The 15638-nt window shown below is 38.3% G+C and overlaps 1 protein-coding gene across 1 annotated transcript in view; it reads right to left on the bottom strand.

Annotated features, from left to right (window-relative positions):
* The window catches only part of LOC107692643 (mitotic spindle assembly checkpoint protein MAD1-like), a 38280-nt gene extending 23644 nt beyond the window's left edge, over positions 1-14636 (bottom strand). The window contains exon 1 of the mRNA XM_016491803.1: positions 14531-14636. The gene's annotated coding sequence lies outside the window, so the exon portion shown is untranslated. The remainder of the gene's footprint in view (positions 1-14530) is intronic.
* Positions 14637-15638: the final 1002 nt, after the last annotated feature.

The raw sequence follows: 15638 nt of genomic DNA, 5'->3' as shown, positions 1-15638 counted from the left end.
CCGCCGGCCGCGCCGTTCTCAAGCCCACCGGCCGTCGCTCACTCATCCCGCCGGCAATCCTCACTCTAGGCCGCCGCCGCTCACTCTAGCCCGCCATGTGTGACACTGTGTTTCATTGTGAAAGCGAAACTACTTTGTTTGGCCTTCCAAAAGAGGACACGACTAGAAATCAGTGGTTAAGTTGTATTTACAACACTGTTCCAGAACACTTCAACCCAAATATTCAGATGTGTGCAGCACATTTTATGGAGGACTGTTTCCTGGGAGATTAGACTACAATGCCGGCTGCTCTGACTCACAGACTGGAAGTACGTTTTTTATAGGGATGCACCGATACCGATACTGCGCTCCTGTACTCGTACAAATGCCCCGGTACCAAAAGCCGATACCAAGCAGTGTGTGAATAGAGCTGGTGTAGTTCGGTCGGATATGTCAAAAGCAAGTAAGTAAAACAATGCACAAGTTACTAAAGTTATTTGACGGTAAGGGAGAGCGAGAGAGAGAGCGTGCACTTTTGTTGCATGATCTTGATTGCTGTTCGCTCCATTAGCGCATACATTTGGATTAAAACTAAATCGTAAATATAAAACAAACAAAAATTATAGGCGCATTCACTATAAACAGCATTTATTTTAAACGTCAAGCATACACAACTTTATTTAAAGCAGAACTGAAACTAGCAGACTGGGTGAAATGCGCTAGGCTGTAAGTATCTCTCACACTCTGCACCAATACAAACGTGTGCGCGCTGCGTATGTTTAGCTTGCTTTAAGGCCAAAGTATACTTCGGTTTTTACTCATACGTGAGGGTCCGTGTACACTGCGCGTGACGCAAATTACATCACCAAAATAGTACGTGTGCACTCGTATAATGTATAACTAATATAGTGGCTCCCTGCGTTATTTCAGGAAAACATTTTGTGATTACAGTATTGAGCTGCTGCAATGGAGCAGCTCTAATGCGCCATTAAAATGAACAGTGAAAGTAACAAAAAATGAAAGTATCGGTATCGGACTCGTTCTGAAAAAAGTGGTATCGGTGCATCCCTATTTTTTTATATTTAAAGAATTTGCCACTGATGGGCCGAGTTTTGGGCAGTGCAGAGAAGCGCTTGTTGTTTGTCATTTCTCCGATCACAAATGCAGTATATATGAGGTGAGGTAAAATTTAATTGTTTTCTACTCCAGATATACACTTTTCAAACTAATATATTATTTTTTAAAATGTAACATTAACATGGCTGTAATTTGGACATAGATTTCATACAAATACAAAGCAAAACAAATGTGCATTTTTTCTATTTGTTTTTACTATGTAACATGTCTATTCAGTCAAGAACCATTGGATTGAAACCAAATCCTCACATTACATTTTTTCCTCTCATCACAACTTTCAGTATAATACTCTGACTTAACCAGACAATATAACAAGGAGACAGACCTTTTTTAGAAAAATAAATGTCAATTTTTCAGGTTCACTGTTTTTCTACGTCAAAATAATAAATCGCAAAGCAATTCCATATTTCACTTTAATTGTACACTTTTTTTTACACTTCACATTTTCGATATTGCTGTATTCGATATTGCTGCTGTGCAGATCTTGTGCGGTGTCACTGTTAAGACACAATAACGGACATCAAAACAGTTAGCAAAATGGCAGCACGTATTTATATGAGAAGAAGCTGTTTGTTTTTGTGTGCATGTGTCTTCTGGAGATAAAGGAAGGATGTTTGATACAGATAGACTTTGACTGGGAGAGCACTTTTCCACTTGACCTTGCAGAGTGAGAGAAATTACCCACAGCAAGAGTTCAATTCCACCAAATGTGCTGGAAAAGTGTGTGTGAGTCTTTGAATCTGCTGGATTAAAGGGAGAGAAAGTGCTAAGATGTACTGGTGGATGTAATTGTGCTTTCTGGAGGTAGTTGACAAGGGAAATTTGTTTGTAGGAGGAGGGCGGGTGAGTTTGTGTGGGCCGGCGTTTGCAAGAGCGAGTCAGCATGTGTATGTGTGTGTGTGTGTCCTCATAGCTAAATTGATTAACTCCTCTCACCTCTTCCAGATGCTAACTATCCAGCCCAATTTGAGCTGTAATGAAAATCATCATGGCCTGCTGTGGAGGGTCAATAAGACAATAATGCACAATCTAATCACAAAACCATACACGTCTCCTATCAATATGACCTCAGCACATACTGAGGCTTATTATGCAAATTGCCTCTATTCGTTAGTGAACAGGGTAATTGATTTAGTTGGCCCAGTTTCTCAACACAGAAGGAGCAGCTTAATGGAGTGATTCAACCAAGTGGACCCCATGAATGCACGGCAACACACACAAACACATTTATGTAAAGCACCTATAAGCACTTGCGTTATAACACAAAGAGGGTGATTTTACGGTCCATCGCATTATTCCATTAAGGTAATAATTCACAGCCACCGCATTTCTATTTAAATGTTTGAAAATTATTACCAAAACAGCTGAAGGTACATCCTCCATATTGATTATCGTCTGGTGCCTATTTAGGAAAAGATTCACCTGCTAATACGCATCCAACATGTAAACCGAACAACCTCGTTTTTTACATGGTGTTTATGGGCAACAAAATAGGAAATACATGATATCACAATAACAGACCTTCATGCAGTAACGTGGCTCATTCGCTAATGGTGCAGCAGTCTCTGCAAACGGTTGTATAGGAAACTAGCAGTATGGGTTTTTATATACACAGATATTGAGCGGGGAGGTCAATGTACTTCAGTATAATGATTGCAAATAAGATAACTTAAATAAGGCTATTGAAAGCAGGAACATGCATTTGGAACTGACACACAATAAGGCATACTGCGATTCGAGCCAAAGGCTGTTTAGATAAGACGGTGCACTCGTAATGCTATGAATTGAGGAAACTGCAACACACTATATGGCAGCTGAGGGAAGGGCTGTGCAAAACACCGAATATTAGCAACACCGCAATCTAAAAAAAATTAACTTTGTTGTTGCAACAACCACACATTTTTGTAGGAAGACTGCCTTTTTGGCATCATTTTTATGTTTTTATTTTGCATATTTGATTTTGGTAAATATGATTTTTAACTAGTGCTGATTTTGCAGTAAATAATTTGTAGGCACTCTATAAAAATAGCCGTTCTATCCAAATCATGTCCTTTTTGTTGGGGTGCAAATCACCTTTTACAATTTTTTCAGGAGTAAATGCAAAAATATAATGATAGGCCTATATGATTGATATGAATGAATATCATCAAAACATGGAAAAATATTGAGATTCAAATTTTTAGCTATATTGCTCTGCCCTACTCCAGATGGCTCTAGTACTGCAAGTACACTTTTATATAAATAAAAGAGTCAATCACGAATTGGTAAAGTCATCGCATCACTGCAGCTTCTATAGAAACCCATCCTGGGACCCACCTTTTTTTTTTTCTTTTTCTTTTTTTTAATGTCAGAAACATTTACAACACAGTTCATGTTTAATTTTTTTGCTGACTCAAAAAATGAGTATTTCCCCATTCAAATTGGTCTTGCAAGCCTGAAATATCTGCCTGGAGCTGTTGCAAATATGGCTGACAGAGTGACCTGGCTTTCCTTGAAAGAGACTTTAAGCATAAGCAGCAAATTATGCCCAATATATGCAAAATACGATAGCATAATATCAGATTTCATACCTAATGAGAAATAACTTGTAGTGCTGTCAAACGATTAATCGCGATTAATCGCATACAAAATAAAAGTTTTTGTTTCCATAATATATGTGTGAGTACTGTGTATATTTATTATGTATATGTAAAAACACACATGCATGTATATTTATGAAAAATATGTCAACCCTCTACGCACACCTTGGCCATTGGCAAGTAAATTTTTTTGTTTACTCGCCAGACGGATATACTATTTTACACACACACACACACACACACACACACACACACACACACACGCGTTTACTTAGCTATCTAAATGGGGACATTACATAGACTTCGATTGTGTTGTCAGCGTTCGCTCGAACTGATTTGCTGAAATCAAAACAGGCACGGTAATAGATGAGCGCCAGCCAACGAGAGCTGTTCGCGCATTAGCTCCACCCACTGCCGAGAAACCGGCATATCTTCTGCTTATTCTTAAAAGCTGAATAATTCTAAATAGTCAGCTGCAAATATGGCTTGACCCCAAAAAAATGACCCTTAGGTCCTTAAAATTACCATTACTCCTTTGTATTCCTCCTAGACCAGGAATACTGGTGCCTGATACATGTTTTGGCCATGTAATATTCTAATTAGCATATTTGTATGATAGATAAGTGATTACAAGTACAATTATATATTAAAGCAATTGGTTACAAGCATATTTCTGTGAAAAATAAGTACAATTTCCCTTAAGTAATTGCATATTTCTCCTTTCTCATATCGTTTTGCCTAGTGTTGGTGGTTTCTGTGGTTCATAACCATTCTTTTGATTCCAATAAAGAATAAATTCATTAGAACTGTGTGGTACTGTAAAATTAGTCAAAACAGGGCTGCCACGTGAAGGCTCAGTACCGCTAACCCCTTTTTATTTTTTTGTGTTTTATTTTTTTATATTTTTTATAATGCGTTTAGTTTTTTTTTTGCCTTTTGTTTTTTTTATATATTTTTAATACTTTTCTTATTTATACATATCTTTTTCTATTTTCTTCAGTTGTTTCCTCTTATTCTGGTTTATTTTTTATACTTTTTTGCACTGTGGCCTTCACTACATTTACCATTAGTCGTCACACTCTTCCTCCCATAGAGGTTGATTATAGTGACTCTCACAATTCCCAACTTGACATGGTCCACAAACAGGCATGCATGGTAGTCCATATGCCCTGCAACTGCACCGTTGTGTTCGGCAGGCAGTTGTGCAATTACAGTGGATCATCTGCAGGAGGCTTTCTGGGGCAGCAGTCTTACTGGTCATAACTGGCAGGAACCGGTTGTCCACCAGTTTCCATCCCCAATCCACTGTTTTCATGTCACCTTCCTTTCCAATCCACACCATGATCTGGAAGTAAACTTTTTGGCAGTGGTATTTGGTTGAGGACTCAGTTGGAGACAGACGTTCTGGGGTAACAAATGATTTGGCGGTAACGATTTTCTTGCTAAAAAGGTTGTAGCGCAAAGAGGCAAGTGAATCAGTACTCTTTCCGCCAAACAACACTGCCATTGCCTTGGTCCCATGGTCCTCTATGACATTCCTTGCTTGATGTGGGAGCAGAAATACATTTGCACAGGACTGGATGGTTGATTCACCATTCACAAGTTTCTGGAATGCGGTCTGTTTGCCAACACTAAAAATGCGCGAAGTTGTATCACATCCTGTGAAGGCGTGAATAAACAGCAACTGGGAACACAAGTCACTACCCAAGACTTGTTTCATCTCACTGATGTTGTACACTTTAGTAGCTTTGGACTTGTCTGAACGAAAATAGAGGCCTCTATTGTTCGTCCCAGCATAGTAGAGGAGAAGAATGAGTAAGTCTGTATCCTCCCCTATCAAGGTTGTGGGCTGATGTTCTGAGGCCTTGACTGCAGCTTTGACAATGTCCACGTCTGCATCACCTGATGCATTGATAACAGTGCAGCCTTCTTCTCCAGCTCCGCGGTCATAAGATTGATAAGTCCTTGTTTGTTGCAAGATCTGGAAAGGAAATCATCCTTTCTTCCCACAAACTCAGTCTCTGCATTGAAGTTAACGATGGGGTGAGTGTTTTCACCACGTCTCTGATGCGTATTGTCTTTGATGGAAGGACCTTCGCTATAACCATCAAAAACGACTGTTGCTTTACCATAATGGCGTATGGTAAAGTCTGCATATGACTGTGCAATGGCACCGTAACTGTCACCCTTTTTCCATGCCAAGCGGTGAACCAGGGAGCCACCGTCAAGGACATAATGCTCAGTTGGTGGGATGGAATCCAGGACAGATTTGTTAGATTTCTTGCTTGAGAACTCAGTGACTGCCTGCGCTAGTTGGGGCTTGTTGGCTTTACGGAAGATTTCCTTGCCTTCGAACAGGGCTGCAGGAAATGAGCAGAGCTCATAGCTCATTACATCTTCCAGTGAAAACTGTTCAGTTTTCGACATGATCAGGAACCGTTGGGATCAAAGCAGGATCAATGGTTCGGTCTTGGCCAACTTTGATGGTGGAGTCATCTGCAAGGGTTTTTGCCCGGTCTTTCCGTTTGAAGGATATTCCAAAAACGGGTTTTCCAATCATCTTTTCAATGATCTCATTGCCAACAGTCTCAAACTCATGCACATTCACCTCCTCTTTGGCAACAACACCAGTTACAATGTTTCTCAGAGATGGGTCTGGAGAGAATGGTGTGCAAATGCTAAGCTTTTCCTTGATCTTTTCTAGATCAGAGTGATCTCTTTTCATCCTTGCTTCTGAGGATTCTCGGTGCTGCTCACTGGTCGTGTAGGTGAGGTCATTGAATTCCTGCATGGCGTTGTTGTATTCAGATGTGATGGGTGTAGACATGGCAGACAGCCCAACATTGCGCGCAAGTGCATCTTCCAAGATCCTGTACGATCTACTTTGATCAGAGCTCTGTCTGCAGCATCTTCTGATAGTTTACCCACAGCCGGCTGGTTTTTGACTTTGTGCTAAGGTCTGCCCTCTTCGTGTCCACCTTTTCCTTGATTTGGTTCAGCATATCTGATGCTGCAGCACTCTCCAAAGTTGTTTCTTTCATTACCATGGATGAGTACATCTCTCCAGCTTGGTTCAACAATAACTCAAACTGTGAGTCATCCTCCTGCAGCTCTGACACAACCAGGTGATTGAGACATCTGTCCACCAGCAAATGTCCACGAAAAGCTCTTTGCACTGACTTTCCAGTCATCATGTGCTGGACGGCATTTGATCCATAGACAACTTCCATAATGTTCCTGAGTCCTGTGCCTTCCATCAGTGTGCCTATTGCACCAAGTAGGTTCATAAAAGTATGAAAACCTCCAAGCATTAAGACTATGCTTTTCAGGGGACTACTCTGTGGTGCATCCATGATCATCTCTGCTGCTTTCCAGTACAGTGGCTGATCATCAGATGTACTTAAAAACATACTAAAAGTTTACCAAAGTTTGACTCCAAGAAAGGCCCCATTTTCAAAATGGCGGCCGTCAGGTCCTTAAAATGACCATTACTCCTTTGTATTCCTCCTAGACCAGGAATACTGGTGCCTGATACATGTTTTGGCCATGTAATATTCTAATTAGCATATTTGCATGATAGATAAGGTACAATTATTACAATTATATATTAAAGCAATTGGTTACAAGCATATTTATGCGAAAAATAAGTACAATTTAATTGCATATGTGTGGTACTGTAAAATTAGTCAAAACAGGGCTGCCACGTGAAAGCTCAGTACCGCTAACCCCTTTTATTTTTTTTGTGTGTGGTACTGTAAAATTAGTCAAAACAGGGCTGCCACGTGAAAGCTCAGTACCGCTAACCTTTTATTTTTTTGTGTTTTATTTTTTTATATTTTTTATAATGCGTTTAGTTTTTTTTTTGCCTTTTGTTTTTTTTATATATTTTTTTCTTATTTCTTATTTATACATATCTTTTTTCTATTTTCTTCAGTTGTTTCCTCTTATTCTGGTTTATACTTTTTTGCTTTTTGCACTGTGACCTTCACTAGATTTACCATTAGTCGTCACACTCTTCCTCCCATAGAGGTTGATTATAGTGATTCTCACAATTCCCAACTTGACATGGTCCACAAGCAGGCATGCATGGTAGTCCATATGCCCTGCAACTGCACCGTTGTGTTCGGCAGGCAGTTGTGCAATTACAGTGGATCATCTGCAGGAGGCTTTCTGGGGCAGCAGTCTTACTGGTCATAACTGGCAGGAACCGGTTGTCCACCAGTTTCCATCCCCAATCCACTGTTTTCATGTCACCTTCCTTTCCAATCCACACCATGATCTGGAAGTAAACTTTTTGGCAGTGGTATTTGGTTGAGGACTCAGTTGGAGACAGACGTTCTGGGGTAACAAATGATTTGGCGGTAACGATTTTCTTGCTAAAAAGGTTGTAGCGCAAAGAGGCAAGTGAATCAGTACGCTTTCCTCCAAACAACACTGCCATTGCCTTGGTCCCATGGTCCTCTATGACATTCCTTGCTTGATGTGGGAGCAGAAATACATTTGCACAGGACTGGATGGTTGATTCACCATTCACAAGTTTCTGGAATGCTGTCTGTTTGCCAACACTAAAAATGCGTGAAGTTGTATCACATCCCGTGAAGGCGTGAATAAACAGCAACTGGGAACACAAGTCACTACCCATGACTTGTTTCATCTCACTGATGTTGTACACTTTAGTAGCTTTGGACTTGTCTGAATGAAAATAGAGGCCTCTATTGTTCGTCCCAGCATAGTAGAGGAGAAGAATGAGTAAGTCTGTATCCTCCCCTATCAAGGTTGTGGGCTGATGTTCTGAGGCCTTGACTGCAGCTTTGACAATGTCCACGTCTGCATCACCTGATGCATTGATAACAGTGCAGCCTTCTTCTCCAGCTCCTCGGTCATAAGATTGATAAGTCCTTGTTTGTTGCAAGATCTGGAAAGGAAATCATCCTTTCTTCCCACAAACTCAGTCTCTGCATTGAAGGAAAAGTGTACGGAGAGTCTCAGGAACAAACGAAAGGGCAGAGTCAAGCTCAAGTGACTTTGTGCTCGGATACTGATCCGTAACGGCTGGGACATTGGTCTTGATATCACTTTTGATCAATCGCTCAGCTGTTTGAATGATCGCTTGTTTCTGGGATTCCTCATCCTTTTCTTGTTCGCTGAAATAAGATTGTAGTATTTGTGATGTCTTCTCTCTCATTGTCACTATGTCAAGGAGGCCTTCCCCTTCAGTGAAATGTACATTGTCCTAGTACTGTTCTCTCAATTTTCTCTTGAGGTATTGATTTCCATATGGTTCAGAATCTGGGTTTGTCAGAGATTCCTTCATTTTGTCTCGAAGATGTGTAATTGTCAACTATTCCTCATCATTACTCTCGAGGTAAGAGCAAACTTTCATGAATGCCTGCTCCTGATCTTCATTTTTGGGCCGGCCAGACTTTCTGCGCTTTGCCTCTGGGTCTTTCTGGAACTGTATCGGTATGTTATATCCGTTACGAAAACTACTACTGCATAAGTGGTGGTAAACACAGTCTGCAGCATGTAGATCATGGCCATAATACTCGATCCTGCCTTTTACAATCTATTTTATTAATAAAAGTCACGGGGCAGCATTCTCAAGAAGTTTGTGTCCTCCTGAATGTTTGTACACGTGTGCAGCGCGATCTCCGATCTCACAAACCAAAATAATAGACATGATTTTCTCAGGCCACATGTAAAATCATATGAATTATTATAAAAATTATTAAAATGAATACATATGGATGACAGTTGATTACAATGATAGTTCAGTTTATTCCCCTCATTATTAATAGTTTCCCCTGTGGGATAAATAAAGTTAATAGTCCTATATCAATAATACTTATTAACATTATATTATTCCTTTTATAGTATTATGCATAAGTCAAAAACAACAAGATTTTTTTTTTTCACCATGTTTCCAGTTTTCTGCCTCAGGCCCAAAAGAAACGTAAAAAATGTACAAACTGAAAACACTAAATACTTTTGTGATCCATTTTCATTATTTTCAAAAGGGAAATACTGACATGGATGTTTACAGAGCAGAGGTCACCTTTTTAATTCCAATTGGAGAGATAGACATTTGTTTGTCTTTATTATTATTATTATTTTGTGCTGTATTATTGGTTACTGTGTTATTTCTGTTTCTAAAGGCAGCAATAAATAACACTTTATTATCTATGTCTCTCAACTACAAGCAAGCAGTGCATAAAACATCAAATTCCATGCACATAAACGCACTCAAAACTACATATTCAATCATCACTCCCGGTGGGGTCATCTGCTCAGTCCGCTGACAGTTTTTATGATGATGACTGCACAAGCTGAAATTAACCAGCAAAGAATCTCAGTGATGTTAGACTGAAGCATGATGCATTGAAGTGGACATATTTTACACTTGAGTAGCATTTTTTCCCCCTGAAGCTCACTTAGCTTTTTTCATATGGTTTCCCTGAAGTCGATAGATAGATAGACAGATAGACAGATAGATAGACAGATAGATAGATAGATAGATAGATAGATAGATAGACAGACAGACAAACAGACAGACAGACAGACATACTTTTAAGGTGAGCTTTCACCTATGAGTAGGGATGCAGCGATAAACCGGTTTCACGATTAACTGCGCTTTAAAACGTCACAGTTAATTGAATTAATCAGGATGATTGGCCTGCGTCTGCGCGTCTCTCTACAAACAATGAAGCTGTGAGTTTAACAGCGATTTTACCCCCTCGTTGCTGATGGATATAATGTAGCGATTCAGTATCTAGGCTATTTTATTAATAAAAGTCAAGGGCCAGCGTTCACAACATGTTTTTGTCCTCCTAAATGATCTCCGATCTCACAAACCAAAATAATAGACATGATTTTCTCAGGCCACATGTAAAATCATATGAATTATTATAAAATTATTAAAATGAATATGTATGGATGACAGTTGATTACAATGATAGTTCAGTTTATTCCCCTCATTATTAATAGTTTCCCCTGTGGGATAAATAAAGTTAATAGTCCTATATCAATAATACTTATTAACATTATATTATTCCTTTTATAGTATTATGCATAAGTCAAAAACAACAAGATTTTTTTTTTTCACCATGTTTCCAGTTTTCTGCCTCAGGTCCAAAAGAAACGTAAAAAATGTACAAACTGAAAACACTAAATACTTTTGTGATCCATTTTCATTAGTTATTTTCAAAAGGGTAATACGGACATGGATGTTTACAAATCAGAGGTCACCTTTTTAATTCCAATTGGAGAGATAGACATTTGTTTGTCTTTATTATTATTATTTTGTGCTGTATTATTGGTTACTGTGTTATTTCTGTTTCTAAAGGCAGCAATAAATAACACTTTATTATCTAAAGAGTGTCCATGTGATTTGATACATTAATAATTTTGTGAAATGAATAAATGCATAATCGTCATAATCGTGATTATTTCTCAGACAATAATCGTACCAACGAAATCTATAATCGTTGCATCCCTAGTTTAGATGGTATTTTTTCTTTTCATCTGGCCTCTGTATAATGCATATTAAAGTTCATAAGTGCAGCGCTGCTTTGTTTACAGCGGAAACCAAGGAAACCGCCACCTGCTGGCAGAGAGTGAATCTGCGTCTCATTCAGCTCGTCTACTGTTTGTTTCATGCAGATATTTTTGGTGTATAGTTTCACAAAGCTGAAGTCAAACCATTCTGTTTTTGCTTCAAATTTCGAAATTTAGATTTTAAATTTAGATTTAAAAACTGCTCATGTTGCATATTTGCAGCATCTTTGTTTGGATCACGATTAAAATGCAGTGGTTGCTAATCTAATCTTAATTAAATCTCATTTTAAATGGAAAGAGCACAGACAAAGCCTTATTTTGTTTATATGAAGAGATATTTTTTATTTGTGTTATTTATTTGATTTGAGGCTTGTTTTAAAATTTCAAGTTAGTTTTGTTATTTACATTTACATTATATTTCAATTTTGTTATTTAGCAGACGCTTTTATCCAAAGCGACTTACAAATGAGGACAATAGAAGCAATCAAAACCAACAAAAGGGCAATAATATGCAAGTGCTATATTAGTGTTATATTAGAATCGAATCGTGAAAGCAAAATTGTAAATCGAATCGAATTGCGAGTTGAGTGAATCGTTACATCCCTAGTGTATTTGTTGCCATTGGTATTATATTGCAAAAAAATAGGCCTATATCTGATAGAAACACATTAAAAAGTAAGCAATAAAAAGAAGAGGAGGTTTTTTGGAAAGAACCAGACAGCCCCAACTTCTTCCATAAAGAACTTGAAGAAATGACAGCAGACTCATTACTTTGCAAAACTGTTTAGACAACATCATAGATCATAATTAGCCCAATCTCAACAATTACAATTTCACAAAGAAACGTGCAGCATTTTGTCCACGCAATAATAAAAGGACACATTTAATTTATAATTTGTCTTAAATCTCATTTTGTAAAAAAAATCGTGAATCGAATCGCGAAAGCAAAATCGTAAATCGAATCGAATTGCGAGTTGAGTGAATCGTTACATCCCTAGTGTATTTGTTGCCATTGGTATTATATTGCAAAAAAATAGGCCTATATCTGATAGAAACACATTAAAAAGTAATAAAAGCAATAAAAAGAAAAGTCAGACAGCTCCAACTTCTTCCATAAAGAACTGACAGCAGACTCATTACTTTGCAAAGCTGTTTTAGACATCATAGTTCATAATTAGCCCAATCTCAACACTCAGCTCATTAGTGAGATCTGATATTGTCAGAGTTTCGTTTGACTTGACTGCTCAAGTGACGAGCCGCGCAGCGCCGACACGCACCAACTCCCATCGACCAATTACCGTCTGACAATTAGAGAGAGGGAGAGACCAGAGATTGACTGAAAGAGCATCAAAGAGATCGGCTAATGCTGGCCGGCAAAACTCAAGAAAAGAGCCCATTACTGCCTTTGAAAGAACTGCACAGGATGAAAAGAGACCCACATTAGAGGCCTTGTCAAATAATGACATTTTTAAGCACAAAAACAGACATGAACCCACATAACAAGAGAGAGACTGTCCCAATCTATCACTTGAGGGACAGATCACACGCTCTGGAGTAGAGCTGTCGCTCACGAGCGAAGGTTCAATAGAGACTGTCCATCTCAATTGTTACGGAGGACGTCAAATCTTACAAATCATGCAGTGACAGTGGGGCTCGACTATAACAAATATTTAATCTGAAATTGCTTTAGTTCTTACCAACAATCAGCTCTGTGACATTAAAGAAATAACTTTGGAACTGTAGTGTAAAATTCGCAAATTTGGTTACACTTTATTTTGATAATCCACTTTAGACATTCTACTAACTATAAGTAACTTTACAACTGCATGTCATCTAATTCTCATTTATTTTCAACTACATGTCTACTAACTCTCAGAGTAGACTGTTAGGTTAAGTTTAGGGTTAGTAGAATAAGTTGACATATACTTGCAAAGTATCTTATAGTCAGTATGTTGTGGACCCATCAAAATAAAGTGTCTGAAGATATTAAGCACAGTCTGTTAACCCTCCACGGTACGGAATATGATATCAATGAGGAAAAAAAATATGTGTGATGTTTTTCCTACTTAAAATTGGACACTATAACAATAAACAATTTCTTTTTTTTTTTTTTTAAGTTTGTTGCCTCAAGGCAACATTGTACCACAACGGACAAATTTAAACATTTGACATTTTCATGCAGAAAAAAGAAATATATTTATTGAAAACATAAATTTCTTTAACCAAACACTTGAACAAACAGATTTATCTAGTTTTTAATGTATTGCACAACTGATATTTAATAAAAAGTAACATTTCATATCCAGCTGTTGCTCTCAAGCACATTGTACCATCGTGGATAACAAGTATAACTAAACTATCATATCCGTTATCATACCAACACATTATAATCAGTGTTGTTTCAAAGTAAAAAATGAAAAATCATCATAACCTTATACTAATATGCACTTTATCTTTACAAGCATGCACATACACACACAAGCACGTGCATGCAAAATCTCCTACTTCACTAATGACACCTCATTGCTTGTGAAAGCTGAGGAAGCAATTCCTCTCAACAGAAAAATTCATAATATGTGTAGAAATAGTATGAGAATTAATATTCTTGCAAATGCATTACAAAATCATGTAAAAATTCTAATACATTTAGATAATTCTAACTCTTTTCCTTACAAATATCATATACTTGTATCCTAACCTAGTATGCCTGCATGGCCTTATGCGATTCCATTACGGTACAATGTTGCCTTGAGGCAACATGCAGTTTTTTGTAATTTCCTATGATACATTTGATGAAATATTATGCAACGTTTTTGAAAATACTTCTTTACTTTCCAATGAAGGTGACTAAGATTTTTGTAGGAAATTATGTGTACGGAAATTGATGAAAAATGCACTTTTCATTGGACAAAATATGGAGTCATGTGACATGTGCACATGTCCTGAAAGAGGAAACAAAATGGACCCCTGTGGGTCATGTGACCACTTTTTTTTATGTTCATTTATTAGTATTTGACTTCTACTTCCCTGAGACAGCATTGATCAATTAAATGAGTGTCTCATTTCATTAAAAAAAAAATGCCTGGAGGCAACACGGTACCATAATCTAATGACTGCTAGCTGACATGTAGTTGCAAAGTTACTTACCGTTAGTAGAATGTCTAAAGTGTTACCTCAAATTTACCTCCACACAACTTTCTTAAATCAACAAGTGATGAGTCAAAATGTATGACCCAAAGTCAGTGATCTATATCTTAATGCATGTGAATGTGTGTATTTACCTGCTATTGAGTGTGTAGTTCTGCTGTTTCAGGTTCAGTTCTCGCTGTTGAATCTGTATGACCTCCCTGGACAAATCCTCAGGTTTCCTACAACAAAATCATTTGAAAGTAAGAAGAGAGCGACAGGTATTTTATAAAAAAAAAAAATCTACTAGCACCAGATGAATAGGGCACAAAAAAGGGCCGGAAATGTCCAATAAAAGCCTATTTTTCATTTTCAGCAAATGGACACTTAACCTTCAGAAAATGCTGCTAACCCACCTCAAGGGGTCAAAATATATCGCAATGAGCTAGGGCTGCACGATATATCGTTTCAGCATCGATATCGCAATGTGCGCATCTGCGATAGTCACATCGCAGGATGTGCAATGTTTAGTATACTGATCGTTATATTTACACTGATCGTTTTCTTTGCTCACACAGACACCGGTACAGGAACAGCTGTACAGAGATACCCATTTTTAAATGAATTTAGTAGCAGAGCTACTGCAAGCGATTTTCAGTGCTGGAAATCCATTTATCCTTTGTTGAAACTTCTGGGTCGTCGCGGAGAGCGTAGGTCACGGTTGCTTAGCAACGGCAGATGCCACGAAATTGCAAGCTCCCGAACGCTTTGGAAAGAAGGAGAAAGCAGCGCGGCTGGCTTTTCCACGCGTTTTTAGGTGCGACATATGAACGGCCCCAAAGTCTTTCTACACTGGACGCAACAAAGCGACTTTTGCAAATCACTTGAACTTTGTGTCAGTACGTCATAAATAGAACGAGGCATCAGTTTACTGTCGGGATTTGTCGTGTCGCGCCGCATCCAGTGTAAACAGCATCACTGATTATAATTGGCTCGATAATATTTTGTCGCGTCGCGCTGTGCCGCTCGCGTCCGGTGTAGACACGGTGAGAGCCACGCAGATGCACGTGAACACCGAAGTCCGCTCACGTCCGCGTCTATTTGTGCCTCAAATGACACATACACGCGAAATTATGTCAAAATGCATGTCTCTGCAAGTATTCTTGTAAACACAGTTGCTTATGGTTTAGTTGAAAGTAAACAATTGAGAAAGAAAATGGATGTGTAACAGTATATTGGTTCACAGCAGTTTAATATTCCTGC

The sequence above is a fragment of the Sinocyclocheilus anshuiensis genome, unplaced genomic scaffold, assembly GCF_001515605.1.
Source record: "Sinocyclocheilus anshuiensis isolate Anshui unplaced genomic scaffold, SAMN03320099.WGS_v1.1 scaffold50, whole genome shotgun sequence".
Classification (NCBI taxonomy): Eukaryota; Metazoa; Chordata; class Actinopteri; order Cypriniformes; family Cyprinidae; genus Sinocyclocheilus; species Sinocyclocheilus anshuiensis.
Note: the sequence above shows the minus strand (reverse complement) of the source record. Positions and strands in the feature narration are given on the sequence as shown.